The 15,635-nt window shown below is 38.3% G+C and overlaps 1 protein-coding gene and 1 long non-coding RNA gene across 6 annotated transcripts in view; one reads left to right on the top strand and one right to left on the bottom strand.

Moving 5' to 3' along the window:
• The window catches only part of ZFHX4 (zinc finger homeobox 4), a 178,378-nt gene that overhangs the window by 114,024 nt on the left and 48,719 nt on the right, over positions 1 to 15,635 (top strand). The window lies entirely within an intron of this gene.
• Positions 2,689 to 5,463, bottom strand: LOC127045432 (uncharacterized). Its single transcript, XR_007772702.1, has 2 exons — positions 4,831 to 5,463; positions 2,689 to 3,824 (listed from the first exon to the last, which is right to left on the bottom strand). It is a non-coding gene; the product is annotated as an uncharacterized LOC127045432 (long non-coding RNA).

Here is a 15,635-nt window from a genome sequence, read left to right on the forward strand (position 1 = left end):
GTTGTGACCTGAATATTTGAAACAATACTTGCTTTTGCTTATTGTAATCATAATGAATGTTGTTCCATTGACACTAAAACTGGAGTCAGATGAAGGCATGACTGAGTAGGTGCTGCAAATGCTTTCTGAATCTAACAGAATTAATAAGAGTGTTGTAATAAAGACTTCTCCCCAACCCAAAAAAGTTCAAGGTAAAGTGCCTATTACAGCCTAAAGCTTTGTTCTTTCCACCAGATTCATGATCTTTTAGCATTGTCATTCAAGATTGTATGCTTAAAATTATACCATAGGCATTTTAGAGGGCTTGTGACTTTGTTTATTAAAAGTAGGGAATATGAACATAGTTTTTAGTAAGTACACCTCATATTATTCTAGGTACCACAGAGGGTATGAAATCAAGACCCGCTAATCAGAAGTTTAACCATCTAATGTGTAATAATTCTCTTTAACGAGCTTTAGCTAGGCACAGTGTTGTTCACTTAGGAGAAAAATAAAAAGGCTCCAGTCCTTCTCCCGTCAAAATCAGTAATAATGTTGCCATTGACTGTAGTGAGAGCAGGAGCAGGCCCCACATTATCTGGCTACAAAAGCTGTATCCACGTTTATTTTGCAAAAAAGTTGCTGAGAAGTTTTTAATGTAACAAGTGCATATTATTAAAACCAGTGCTTTCCCTTTCAAAGAGATCCGAGGAATACGTTGTTAGAAGTCTTAAACTGCATAGAAATGCAGTATAGGAGATTTGGCTATTGTATTTGAGATGTATGCATAGTCTCTTTTAATAAGAACACAGAACCTGATATTTCTCTGACAACAGTTTTACACATATGTAATTTTTGATACTCTAGATCTTTACCGGAGTAAGTGAGAGTAACTCAGGCCCAGAGCATTACTATAAAACTGTAAAGTATTTCTTTATTGTAGAAAAAGAAATTAAATAACTACATTTTAAATTATTTGTATCTTTATTAATTTGTTTAAACAGTCAGTTTATGGTTGAATTATGTTGTATGAGAGTTACTGAGAAATTGTATAGCTGTATTTGCACAGAGCTGTACCTGATTCCAACCTCCTGTAGTGTGAGCAGTGGTAAGTGAACTGTTTCTGTGTTGTTCACTCACTCTGTCAGATCGAAACTCAGCTCAATAGCATTAAACTAGCTCCCATTTGAAAGATTTGTCTTACAAAACCCTGAAAACTGCTCTGAACATGCATACATTGATTTTGTTGTTGGAATCTCCTGAGCTTTGATGAAAAAGCAGACTCCACATGCAGGTGAAAGAGGGTTTACCTCTTCAATATTAAAAAGAGAAGATTAAGGATTTTTGTTCGTCTGAGGCTGAACTAATCAGTAGCTTGCAAGGATAAGAAAGTTGGCCTTGTGCCTATAGTAGTGCATTATTTGCTATGATTGAACAAGTAGTTAGTATTTCTCCAATAGCTGCCCATGAGTTGCAACATACCATTATTCTAATTTGCATGGCTTATTGAATGACTTGTATTGTATAAGACTAATTTTTTTCACCTATGGAGGGGAAGGCAATTGTTGCCTTTTTTGTTGGACATTCACTTAAGTTCTGTCCTGGAAAAATATGTGTTATATAAATGAACAGAAAAGCATACAAATGATACCATATTTTCAAGTGTTGAACAGTTTAGAGATGACGCATTTTGTGATCTAAAATTTAGCTCCATTCCATTTAGTTCTGCTAAGGCATAAAAGACATGTGAGATGACCAATTTCCATAAACTTTCATGGTTTTCGCTATAGAATAAGGATGAGTTTTGGGGCTTGTGAGCTGGAGAACATTTCTTGTTTGGCCTTGGTACAGGCATCTATTTTACTGCATTTTGCTAGCATCAGAATGTATGCAACTATGTTAAAATTCGTGGCGTGAGAGGATTAGAGTGTACTTAGTTTGCACACATCATCATGCAAGAGGGAATGCCATAGTGAAATAACAGCAGCACCTCAAATAGAAGAAAAATTTTACACCATATAGTAACAGCTCTAGTAACTACTTATACCTACTTCCCATGACTTCAGTAAAGTGATGTGAAAATTCTCTGAAATTATGATGCAAACAAGGCTTTGCGGGGAAAAGGAAAGGTTTAAATTAACTAGCTACACTGAATAGCTACACTATCATGGAATGACACACATATATCTAGAATCAAGTCTTATCAGCCATGTCTTTGATCTGTTGTAAGAAATAAAATAACAATGCTGAAATAAACTCTGCAGAGACAGATCAAGCTGGATAAGAGAATTTCCGAAATTAGATAACATTTATTTTCCATCATTTGTAAGAATCACTTGGTTTGCCTCTTAGGCATACGTTGTTTGCGTTCTTATGGTTCACTCAGCATGTTTCTTCTTCAACAGATCTGCTTTCTTGTTACTGTTGAATTGAGGTCCCACTTCAGAAATAAATAGTGTGAAAACCCAGAAAAAAAGAGCTAACTTCTGAGCACATCTTATATCATTAAAATGATAATGGCGGATTCCAAAGAAGTAACAGATTATGTTGACTGTTTTCATGGCCTTACTTCAATATGAATACAGAGCTATAGGGGATAAGAAGAAAAGTATCTGTAGATGACATGTAGGTCTAGAGGGTTACTTCTCCAATTTCGTGAAATTGCAAATGGTCTCCAACTCTGCTATGAAAATAGTGTGTAAATGCTGATTAAGAGCAACTAAAACTTAAATTTATTTAATGACCAGATACATTCGTAAGAGCATACAATGCTCATATGATAGTGTAAAGCATTTGTTACTTGAGCTTTTTGAATTTAATCATCAGCCTCATATTAATACAATATTAACTATTTCAGAATTTAACAAATTGAAAGCAATAGTATGAAATTTAGGCCACTTGTTATCAAAAGATTTTTCATTTCAATTCTAGCATTATATTATTCTATTTGTAGTTATTTCATATTGTAGTTCTAATATACTCAAAGACTTTAGCTGCTAGGCTAAAAGCTGAAGCAGTGGAATTTTTTTCCAGACCAATCCATAAAGATGCCTTTTTCACCTCTTTGATGTGATAAGGAAGTGTTAAATCAAAGTGAATCCCTCTTCTGCACCTTGGGACCAAATAGTGCTTAAGCCAATTGTTACTTCTCCTGGGTGTTTTAGACACTGAACCTTGCATCCTTTGCAGATCAGAGAGGATTGTAACAGTCATCCTGTGCCACCTGCTATCACTTAATTAGTATAATCATCTAATTTCCAGTTGGAAATAATGTAACCATGCACTTTTTAGTAATTGCAACCATCATAATATATTCCAAATTATGTTACACTAATATTATGTGATTTAGACATTTTAGGAAGGGACACTTGCTTTGCATTTACACACCAGTTTTTCTGATCTCAACTCCCACCCAGTAGCACAAGGGTCATAATCAGTTTTCTGCCTCATTATGATCCTAAAGATATTACTGCTATATAATAGGACTGTGCAAATGAGCCTGTGGTAAATACAATTTAAGCTTTAGTGGACAGAGCAACAAATAAATAATGTAACCAGGTCTTCATAATAATATAAAATGCTTTGGTTTTAGGGTTTAACAAAATCTAGAAGATTTTTCTAAAAATATTGGTGGTCACATATTAGAGTGAGATCTTAAACACACTCTCTATAGATTCTAGGGTTAAAGAATAATGCCATTTGAACTGAAGAGGTTCTGATGTTTAACATAATTAGACAGCTTGCATTTTCCTCCCAGAGATTACATCACAGCAAATGAATACGTAATGAATGGGTCAACTTGGGGCAGCTTCATTTCACTGAACAGACAGTTCTGGGCCATGATGCTTAAAAAAAAAAAAGAGAGAGAGAGATGAGCCAATGAGACTGGGAGACACAAGGCAATCCAGAGCCACTGTCAGAGTTAACCCTCCCCCACACCAAATGACACTGCACTGCAAAGAGAAGCACTGTCACACATATATCAGGCAAGGTTATTACTGCTCTAATCAGTAAACATGCCATGCCTGCTGGACATCTAGTTTGATTTCATTTTTGTGATGTATGTTATATGCAAATCTAGGATGGTGAGTGCCAAGTCCCATTCAAAGTATTAGGTAAAATTCATCCCAGATGTAGTTCCAGATCCACTGACTTCAGTGAGTTACACCTGGGATGAATTTGGTCCATTATTAACTAGATAGATGATATGTCCAGCTCTCTTAGTGTGCTAAAATACTGAGAATGCATGTAAATAATGAAATCTGTAATTACAGTTCTGTTTTAAATTTGTGTCCCTAAATGTGCTGATGCATATGCAATTGTTCATAATTATCATTCTGCTATTTTGTTCTATTTTTATTTGATTTATGTATATTTGAATTTCTCTTTATAAAAACAGAAATACACATTTAGTGCATATTTTAAAATGTATTAGTAAGTTTTCCAAAATACACAGTACTGGCCAGCATGATATCCTAACCATATTGGTAAATAATATTGGCCTTAAATATCACAATAGGTAGATAGGTAACTAGATAGTATTTATAAATGGAAAACATGATACTGCCCTTTAAAACATTCTATAAACAGTGTGTTTATCACTGATTACATGTTAATATACGCAAGTTGGTGATCTTTTTAGTCAATAGGAGTCAATAGAGCAGTTACTGATCAATATTATAGACAAAGATTTCATTCATTTATACAATTCCAGTAGAAAAAAGTATTGTACGTAACAAGTTGCTCTGTAAAATGCACCATCATAGAGATCTGTTCCTAATGGAAAACAAGATAGTTTTTAAAAAGAATCCCCCTTCAGTAAGAGATTTAAAAAGCATACACATGACTTACCTTTACATACATCTTTTAACTCGGTTTAGTTTTTCATATACTTCCTTTGTGTCATTTTGTACATTCCTGCATCTTGCAGTATTATACACTGTGAAGACCTAGTAAGCGAGTTAAAGTCTGATGACGCTAACGAATCCCAGCGCAAATGACTGAATCAATAGGAAACCAGCCACTGCTGTTTAAGTGTATCGATAAATGTACCTTTATTTTCTCTTGAATGGATAAGTGTCGCAGTTAAGAGTCCTATGGATCTCTTAATTGAAAGTTAATTTTAAATCAATAAAGTGAGTCATTTAAATATTGATCAGCCCTTTCAACACAAATTGTTAGCTGATTTTTTTTTTTTGCAACAACTTTGTTAAATGCAATCAATAGCCCACAATCAGTGCATTCCATAAAAAATTGACAGATGTTCCCCAAATGCCTTCTAGGCATAATCTTATCTGTTTATATATGCAGCATAGATATTTCAGCCCTTTTCATGTGTACCTAGGTATCCCTGCCAAAAACATGTTTTCCTTATATACCAAATAGCAGTATTTAAATATATTTTTAAAATTAAAAGGAAGCTATCTTAGATATCACTTGATTGGATAAGTAGTATTCCTGTTGTTTAATGCAGATTCACTGCAAAGGAAGTGATAAAATAGAATAAAAAAGATATACACATTTATCTGAAGCATAAATTCTAGAATATATGTGTCAAAAGCTATTACATGTGCTACCATGCACAAAATGATATATGGCTTTCAATGAATTAGTTGTGTATACATGCATGTGTGTACATGCATGTGTGTACATGTCCTATAATTTACATTTAATGCAACCTTTCAATTGAAAGGTTGTGGAACGGAAAGTGCTTTTTATTTATTTTGTTTTACTTCTTGGATATCATCTCTCTTTTTGTGTAGCAGCAAATAGCCAGACTTCCTTTCATTTCACTTTTGACAAAGAGGGTAGTCAAGTTAAAAGGATACAAATTTCATTTCATGAGATTCATGTTGATTAACCTAATAAAGTATATTCAGCTACACATGGCTTTCAACATACTAGCAAATCTGAAGCTCCTCTAACATGGCTTCCCACAGCACTTTCAGTGATTTGCTGGTGGCGGCACACTAGAACTTGTGCTGCCACATATATAACAAAAAAGCAGAACTGGTCATTTTGATCTAGGCTATACTAACTGTATTTTGGTCCTGAATCCCTTAATTACTACCCTAATAGACACATCTAAAACCATATTTTGATTTATAGAGCCGTAAACTAAAAACTTCAAAACCCTTCTCTATTTTCATATTTATTTGTTTTAAACTCTAGAAACGGTTCCTGGTAAGAGTAGATTTGTGTTTCTAAGCAGTAAATACTCTGAATCACAGAAGGCTTCAATTCATTGTAACAAATCACAAATGTATACACAGTTTAGCCACAATTCAGTTTTAGTGATATCAAGTATGAAATAAAGCAAAATCAAGATCTGTAATTATGTTGACTGACATTTGACTGAAAAGTAAAACTGTCACCATAATTATATTTCTTTTCTAAATGACAAGCCAAAAGACAAATCCTATAATTAACTGTTTAACATTTAATCACTTAAGACTGAAAATAATAAACAAAATGATTTTTTCCTCCTTTCTGAGAGTTCTAAAATGCCAGCATTAGGAGCTATATAAAAACTCTAGGATTTCATGGCAAAAAATCTAAGCAGTGATACAGTATAATTTGCATTGTTTTCGCTAATATTACAGACTTCTGCTGTGGCAAATCAACTCTTCTTTAATCCTGCATTATTGTTCTCTTAATGCAAATTCTCAGAACCCATTTTGTGTGTTAGGAAAGCCGTATCAAAAGAGAAGATTAAAAAGAAATGGTCAGGTATCATTAGTTCATATGCATACGGGTTCAGCATGTGAAGATGCAGTTTCTAGGATAGGCCTTAAGATGTGACTGATAGATCTTATTTGTCTGATAGAGTTGACCAGGGAAATAGAGCTACAGCTGGTTACTTCATTAGGTCCTCTCATTGATTGAACCCTGCTGAAGTGATGCAGCAGGCTCCTGAGATAACTGCTGGTAATAGAACAAAATGAATTCTTATCACAGAGATTGGAAAGGCCATTAACCCTGGCCTCCAATGCTTTTCAGAGGTCACAGACAGGAAGCCAAGCGGTGACTGGAAAAACTGTTTTCTGCCTAAGTACAGGTCGTGTTAGAGAGAGAGAAAGAGAGAGAGTGAGAGTGTGTGTGTGTGTGTGTGTGTGTTTGTGACCTTTTTTACCCTTCGGCTTCTGTACAGATGAAACTGTTACACTGGCAGATGTTAATAATCAGCTGTAAATAAATATTGGAAGCAGAAGAAGAAAAATGAGAAAGCACAGGAATTCATTTCAATAAATATTTAATAAAAGAGCAATTGTTACTGTGATATTTACTGCCAGTTCTGCTGTAGATTTTTGCCTAATACTTTTCCATATAAATTGAAAAGAGAAATACGTAGAGGCACTTAAAAAGGAAATTTAATATGGTTTTATATAAAAATACTTTTCCTTCCTTCCTTCAAAGATGAGGATTATAATTGCCTGCTGCCTGCCTGCCTTTGCCAGCAAGCCTATCACCAGTTCATCTGTGAATTAGTGCAGGGCACTGTTTGCCTTTCACCTGGTTGAGAAGGGTATATATCTAAGTAACAGTCCTATAATTTACATTTAATGCAACCTTTCAATTGACCAAGAGCCCACAACCTAAGCCCCCATCTCACAGCTGAGGACTTTCCCACATTTGTCAAGTCAGTGCCACTTGAAGATCAGCCAAAATAAATCTTCCATTTAAAGCCTGGAGCACCACATGACAATTTTCCTACCTATGGCGAAGAATCCAGTCGTTACAGAGGTCATTTTGTTTGCTGTATGTTTAACAGTAGCTTGAGAAGGAACAACGTACTGTACATGTGCATTAAGACCATTAAGTGAGATGCCTCTCATAAAATAGAACATTTTCTCTTCATTACTGATGTATATAAGGCAATACAAATATGTCTTAGGCTGTTTTTAGCAAAATGTCAGTGGCTTCTATACTTATGATTGTGATTTAATTTCAGTGTCTGTGGTCTCTGTTGGAGCCAATCTTTCACAAGGAGCAAGTTCGTTTAAATGTAAATGGGGTCCTGTGGATGGAAAAAACTACCTATTTCATGTCTTTGGGGACCCACCCAAGCATTTGGTTTGGCCTTCCATGCATAAATAATAACAAGAAGGTATGCTGTCATTGCCTTGCTTGAAACACCAGAAGTGGTTTGGCACAGCAAAAACCAAAGCACTAAACTGAGACTGGTTTGGATAAATTTACAGTTCAGGTCCGTATTCTGATTAAACTGCTTTAAAAAGAGAGAGAGAGAGAGAGTTATTTTGAGGAGTTGTGGATTACAGGAACAGATGAAAACCAGCTAAAGTTAAGAGCATACCACACCTAAAAATATTCTAAAATAACAGGAAAGTTTGCAGTTTTGTTAACTTGAATGGATTTTTTCCCCCGTAATTGTTTGTAGCATTTTGTAGGAACAGCAAGAGGATGTGGTGAAACTGGTAATACAATCAACATTCATTTTTCAACTTAAAATGCAGCTATTGCAGAGTCAAGTTATTTAGCTTTTCTCTGAATCTGACACACGTCAGACCTCAAAAACTTTGTTGACTTCCACAAGGTATATTTAATCATAGCAGAAAATTATAAATGTATATAATTTTTAGTCAGAAAAATCTTAAACTTCTTTTCAATTGTGCAAGTTAATAGATATACTTTTAAAAATTATTTAATTAAATGCATGCTTTTGCTTATCTCATTTATCAAGAATGCTGTATTCTGTTGCAGATGTTTCAATGCATGACACACAGGCCTGGAATTTCAGTGTGTGATACCTGAGGTGAAACTCACTCATGAAACTTTTAAATGTGTTATGCACTAGGAATATTAGAATTGTGAGTTCATTCCAGATTGTGTAGTAAAGAACTGGTATTTACTCTTTTCAGAGATCCCTTTTTAGGATATTTGATAAGCATTTTGTTTTTGAAGTAGCATTAGTTCAAGTCGAGTTAAATTTAAGCAATAGAGGATTTGCTGTCTAGGGTAAGAAACAGGATATTAGTGTTTATGTTACTCAGCCACATTAGATGTAGCTGTGAATCAAATAATTTTATCCTGGTGGCTTCAGAAACCTTAAATGTTCATCCATTGGTCTCTCTTCCTTTATTTCATTGAGCTGGCTAAGTAACAATAACCAGAGCGGTATGTTTACTTTTCATAAAGATTCCAGTGAAATAAATGCATTATAGATATACAGTGGCCGAGCAAATGTGTTTTTCTATCTGACATATTATTCACCATTGCAGGAAATATGTGTTGTTCTGTTTTTCATTATTCAGTTGCATTCCATACAGACGGATTTTCACAGAACCTCTTAAGTCTTCTAGATATATTTGCTGACAACCCCATATTGTTATGATTTTTTTTTTAAAAAATGGATCTCAAATACTGTCATGACAATTCAAAAGCAGAAATTGCTTCCAACATAATTCTCCAATTAGAAACCTTGACAGCCTGTATGATACCTTAATAACAGTCTTATTGGCTGCAATGTGGACAATTATTATTTAGAATTATAAACTTATTTTAACAATATGTTTTTATTCACCTTTGTGCTTTGCAAGAATTGTCATGATTTATGAATTCATATGGGGGGAAAAGTCTCCTCCTGATTAATTAGACTTAACAAACTGATTTGAGAATAATAGTATAAATTATTATTATTGAAGCAGCTATTGATGAAAGAACATATTCTATTGTAGGTGCCAATAGTTTTTTAGAACTGTGTTGAATTTTTTGAAGGTACTTTTCTTGAAGTGGCAAAGAAATGACAATGTAGAAAATAATATTAATCTATAGACTGATTGCAAGACTGGACACTATACTTTATTACACTCTAAAGTCTCTCAAACAACAGTTCATGAAGAAAAGATAAAGAATGCTCACACATTTCCCACTTATAAGGCATGTTATAGAACTAGAAGGTTTCATTTTGAATGTAGGCCTCAGTAAATGAGCTCCTGTTGGTTACCCATATAGAAATGAGTTAGTGTGATGCTTCCAAAACAGGAGTGCTTCATGTAAAGGATATGGTCAAGGCTGGCAAGCCAAAAATATGACCTCTTTTCAGTGCATTTGTAATTTAGTCTAAATGGCTTGGTAATACATTTGGTAGGGGTCTTTTTAAAGGGAGGGTTACAAATCCACTTTATTTGAAAACTAAACTCTGTGCTTGTTGCTGATAGACCAGAAGGAAGATGCTTGCCCACAAAAGTAGTGAAACTGCTATAATATATTAATATAAGTAATTAACAATTATTGGCCAAGGGCATGTTGTGCCTGCAAGCTAAATTGTATCATGTCCCCTCAAACCATTAACATTACTCCTCAAAGCATCACCTCAGCATCCCTGACCAGAACAGGAAGATTATTACTTACATATGTAGATGCAAAAGTGGCCCTGCTATGGCCAAAGCTTCATGGTCAGCTTATCCCTGTTGTTAGTGAGGAGTGAATTCCCCCTTGGCTTGCAATCACACTAGTAGTGGGAGACCATTAACCTGACGTTGGTGATCTAAATATCAAACCAGAAAACCACAAATATAGGTGGAATGATGGGATCAGTGAAGTCTGGCACAGATCAGGAAACAGACCATTCTGTGGTTTCCAAGGGGATGGACTGGCTTGGGATGGTACGGGGGCAGGATTTAAATTTGTCTCCCTCGGAGCAACCAATTTGGTGCTCAGAGCTGCAGTATCTCCAGTATGGACTACTCCAACTGATTGATAAAAGGCAGGTATTTTCTCTTCTCTGACTGCACAGAAGCAAGCCTGGCTGAATTTTTCTAGACCCTACAGTGACAAATCTGTGTACTGTTTTTCTTTGTACTTAGAATCATAGAACATCAGGGTTGGAAGGAACTTCAAGAGGTCATCTAGTCCAACCCCCTGCTCAAAGCAGGGCCAATCCCCAGATAGATTTTTGCCCCAGATCCCTAAATGGCCCCCTCAAAGATTGAGCTCACAACCCTGGGTTTAGCAGGCTAATGCTCAAACCACTGAACTATCCCTCCCCCTCATGCTCCTGGATGTGTGTTGTAGGTTTTTTCTGCTGACCCTGTTCTGCTTTATTGTCAAGACATTTGGGCTAAATTATAAGTGCATTGAAGGAAGGGACTCCTTTCCTGTAGGTGAAATAGTGGTACTAAAGTGACATTTACAAGATTCCTACTTTTTGAAGTTCTCAGATGGCAAAATTCTTGTAAACTTTGCTTTTCTGCCTCTATAGTGGATTAAATAGATACGGTAGGGAAGAAGTTTTAAGTTTGTTTGTCCATATTTCAAAATGTTGGGTCACCCCTTTTCTGTGTGTGATTTCCAGCCTTTTAAGTCTTTTAAATAAAATATTCTTTCATCATGAAATGTGAATAGTAACAAGTATACAAGATATTAATTTCCACAGACTCTTAGGGCCAGATGCTCAGCTGTACCACAGCTCTGCTCTGCACAGCTGAGGATGTGGAAGCAAAACTGGCTTTAAACCTAGGGTGACCAGATGTCCCGATTTTATAGGGACAGTCCCGATTTTTGGGTCTTTTTCTTATATCGGCTCCTATTACCCGCCTTCCACCCCCATCCTGATTTTTCACATTTGCTGTCTGGTCAACCTATTTAAACCACTTCTGTGCTCCCCAATGGCAAGGGCTCATAGCATGCATCTGAGGTTAACTAAAGTCCAGCATTCCAGTGATTCCCTTCCCCTCCAGCCACATCCCCCATCACTGAAGGTGGAGTGGAACCAGGGCCGTCCTTAGGCATAGGCAGAATAGGCAGCGGCGTAGGGCCTCACACTGCCTGGGGGCACCACTCTCCAGGCAGCCCAGACAGTGTAGAAGCAGGGCTTCTGGGTCCTAGAGAGAGCCGAATGCAGCGCAGTCTGAGGAATGGGATTGGCTGCTGGGGTCTCTGGGAAGGGGAGAGGGTGGGGGTTGGGAAAGGAGCTCACCTGTGAGTGTGACTCTTTCCCCCTGGCTGAGGTCAGGTGAGGCAGGTTCTGTGGCTCTGGAACCAGTATCCTTTATTGTCTCCCATAACATCCATTCTTCTCCCCCCTGCCCCACAGAGCACCCCCTCCTTTCTCCCTCCTCCCCAGGAGCACCCCTCTCTCTCTCCTCGCTCCCCTCCGTCAGGGCTGGGTTGGGTGAAGTGCTGGGAGGGGAAGAGAGGCTGGCTGGCTGCTTGCTGAGAAATGAAAGTGAAAGTAACTCACTTCCTGGGCAGGCAACCAGAATTGGAATGTCACACAGGGCTTGGCTGGGGTTAGCCAGATGTGTGAAAAGTCAGGATTGGGGTAGGGTGAGCAGATATCCCTATTTTGGGGACAGTCCCAATTTTGGGGTCTTTTTCTTATATAGGCTCCTTTTACCCCACCCCCACCCCCACCCATCCCTGTCCTGATTTTACACACTTTCTGTCTGGTCACTCTAGGTGGGGGTAATTGGTGCCTATATAAGACAAAGCCCCAAATATCGGGACTGGCCCTATAAAATCAGGACATCTGGATCTGGCCACCCTAGCTGGGGAGCGCCTCTCCCCCAGGCTGGCAGCTGCCAGCGATCCATCTCATCCGGGGGGAGCTGCACAGGGCAGGATGAGCTGCTGTGGCTCCATGGGTGCCCTGTCCCTGAGATCAGATGCTGTGCTAACTTCACCATGGTCCATAAGGCTGGTGGTGGTGCCCATTGACGTGTGATTGGACCTGAGGGTTTGTTGCTGCTGTTGCCACTCTGCACCCCAAGAGGTGGATTTTGGGGTCCTGCAGTTTTCCACCTATCTCCTCCTCTACTGCAGCTGTTGGACCAGCGGCCTGGGGGATGAGCCAAGCATGAAAGCACTACTGTGTTGCCATTTAGATTGTCATTTAACAACTTTGTTTGCCAAAAATTCTTGCTAACAATCCTGAATCCAATTTCAATATTTTTTAAAAAAAAATCAATATGTTAGCCAAAAACAGAAAATTAAGTTGTTGACAATTATTAGTGACAGGTTTGGTTTGAGGCAGGGAGTGGGCCAGTTTTCATCAGAGAAACAAAAAATGTTGACTGACTTTCCTATAGCCTGTTACTCCTGATAAGAGCCCTTCAACAACTGTAATATGCTCATCTCCTTACTAGTGTATAAAGCAGGAGTCGGCAACCTAAGGCACACATGTCAAAGGTGGAAGGTGAGCTGATTTTTGATGGTATGCAGCAGCAGGCTGAGCGGCTCAGCCCATCACTGCTCTGGGGTTCCGGCTGCTGCCCTATTGCCAGCTGGGATACCAGCCATCGGCCCCACTCAGCACCTGCTGCTGGCCTGGGGACCCCCAAGGAACCCCAGGCTGGCAGTGGGCTGAGCAGGCCAGCTGAACCACTCAACCTGCTGTCAGCCTGGGGTTCCATTCACTCAGCCGGCAGCGGGCTGAGTGGGCTGGTGGCGAGCTGAGCAGGGCCGATGGGGGGTTGAGTGGCTCAGTCTGCTGCCAGTCTGGGGTGCCAGCAGCACTCAGCTTACTGCTACTCCAGGGTTCCGGCTGCCGGCTCCTTGCCAGTCAGGAGCTCAGCCGCCAGCCCAACTCTGCCTCCTGCCAGCCTGGGTGAGCAGAATCCCAGGCTGGTAGCGGGCTGAGGGGGGTTGGCGGCTGGGATCCTGGCTGGCAGGAGTTGGTGGTCAGAACCCCAGACCAGCAGCGGGCTGAGCAGGGCCTGGGGTCCTTGTCTAGGGTTCCAGCCACCAGCCCGCTGCCGGTTTGGGGTTTCATTTACTCAGCTGGCAGTGGCCTGAGCAGGATCGGTGGCCAAGACCTCAGATAATAACAATAGTTTATTTATATAATATAGACATAGAGAGAAACCTTCTACAAACATTAAAATGTATTACTGGCACGAGAAACCTTAAATTACAGTGAACTTGGCACACCACTTCTGAAAGATTGCCGACCCGACCTCTGGTATAGAGTGACCATATGTTGTACTAAGATTCTCCTGCTTTTTTTTTTCCCTGTGAGTCAGTATAACTTTTGCCAGCCCAGAAGTTGGGCAGCCAATGTTTTACGTTTTCACAATGTTTTCTCCAACTTTCATAAAGTAAATACATAGTTAATATTAGTTAAAAAGGCCAGGGACACTTCTTTGTGAAGAATCTGTACAGCAGATCATGCCCATAGACGATCCAGAAAAGAAATTTGAGGTTGAATTTTTTAATGTTGTGATGGATAAAGCAGTATGTGCTGTTGATGAAAGGTTTAATACCTTGCAAGTACACCATGAACAGTTTGGATTTTTATATGACATAACTAAATTCAATGAAATAGGAAAACAAGAGCAACTAATGACAAAGTGCAAGAACCTAGAGAGCCTCCTGAAGCACGGTGATAGTTTTGATTTAAATGGACTTGAACTGTACGAAGAATTGAGTACACTGTCATCAATGTTGCCACATGCAAAATCGGTGATGGACATTGTACAGTTTATTCATACCCGCAAACTTGTTGACATATATCCTAATGTGTACATTGCCACTCGTATTCTACTGACAATTCCTGTAACAGTAGCATCAGGAGAACGGAGTTTCTCAAAACTAAAGCTCATTAAAAACTATCTCCGCTCTACAATGAGTCAGGAACGCTTGACTGGTCTTGCGTTCTTGCAATCGAACAAGACACGACTTTGTCTTTGTCATACGATGACATTATTACTGATTTTGCAGCCAAAAAAGCCAGAAAGATTGCTTTTAATTAAAAACAAATCTTTGTTTCAATACCTCTTCATATAAATTTCCAATAAAATTTTGATAAATTAAAAAAAAATTTGCATCATTCTGTCATATCAGAATTTTTTCTATAGTGCTGCTTCTTTAGTGCTAGTCCATCAGCATTACAGTGTGCTTAATTAAGTTAAACTGGTTTTAATAACGTGAATGTGGCAAGTTTTCCAGTACTGTAAGCTTATGTTTGTGTTGCTAAGAGCAGATCAGGCACAGGGGCACCAGTTTAATAATCTCGCCTAGGGCACCATAAATCCTCAGGCCGGCCCTGAGTGGAACTAACCAGTTACACCAGCTGTGTTTCACTGGTGAAGAGATTCCTCTACTCCAAGGGCATTCCTGTGTAGCCAGTTAAATTGGTTTTTAGGCTACTGTGTGCTGCCAGAGCAGTGAGAAGCAACCTTATCAAATGCTAAGATCTGCCCCTTTGTCTCTCAGTTCATTATAATAGGTTGGCACTTTGTGTATTTCTTGTTATTTTGGTACTCTGTATTACAAAGGGTTACAGTATTGCCTTCTTCCACATACAATGCATCATTTGGACCCAGCAGTCACTAGCAGAGTTCTCCTTCATTCTTCATGACTAATTATTTGTCTTATTAAATTCTCTCCCAATAAAGAAAAGTTTATAAAACTTTGTAACTGACAAAGTAGAGCAGTTCATGCTACTAAGACTATATATGCCACCCATTTTAGCCTTTATTTGTATTATAGTACATATTCCATCATTATGACACATATTTTCATTTTGGAGTAAACAAATAGTAGAAGGAATATCAAATAGAGGGTTTAGGAAAAACTACGTTAGATTAGGAAACAATAATAAAAGGTTCAGCAAAAGTTAAATGAAACGGTAGGGGTCCAAACGAGACTGTGTTGCTGAACTGTAGCTTAGGTTAGTGCTTTCATTTTAAGTGCTA

Source organism: Gopherus flavomarginatus, chromosome 2, assembly GCF_025201925.1.
Source record: "Gopherus flavomarginatus isolate rGopFla2 chromosome 2, rGopFla2.mat.asm, whole genome shotgun sequence".
Taxonomy (NCBI): domain Eukaryota; kingdom Metazoa; phylum Chordata; order Testudines; family Testudinidae; genus Gopherus; species Gopherus flavomarginatus.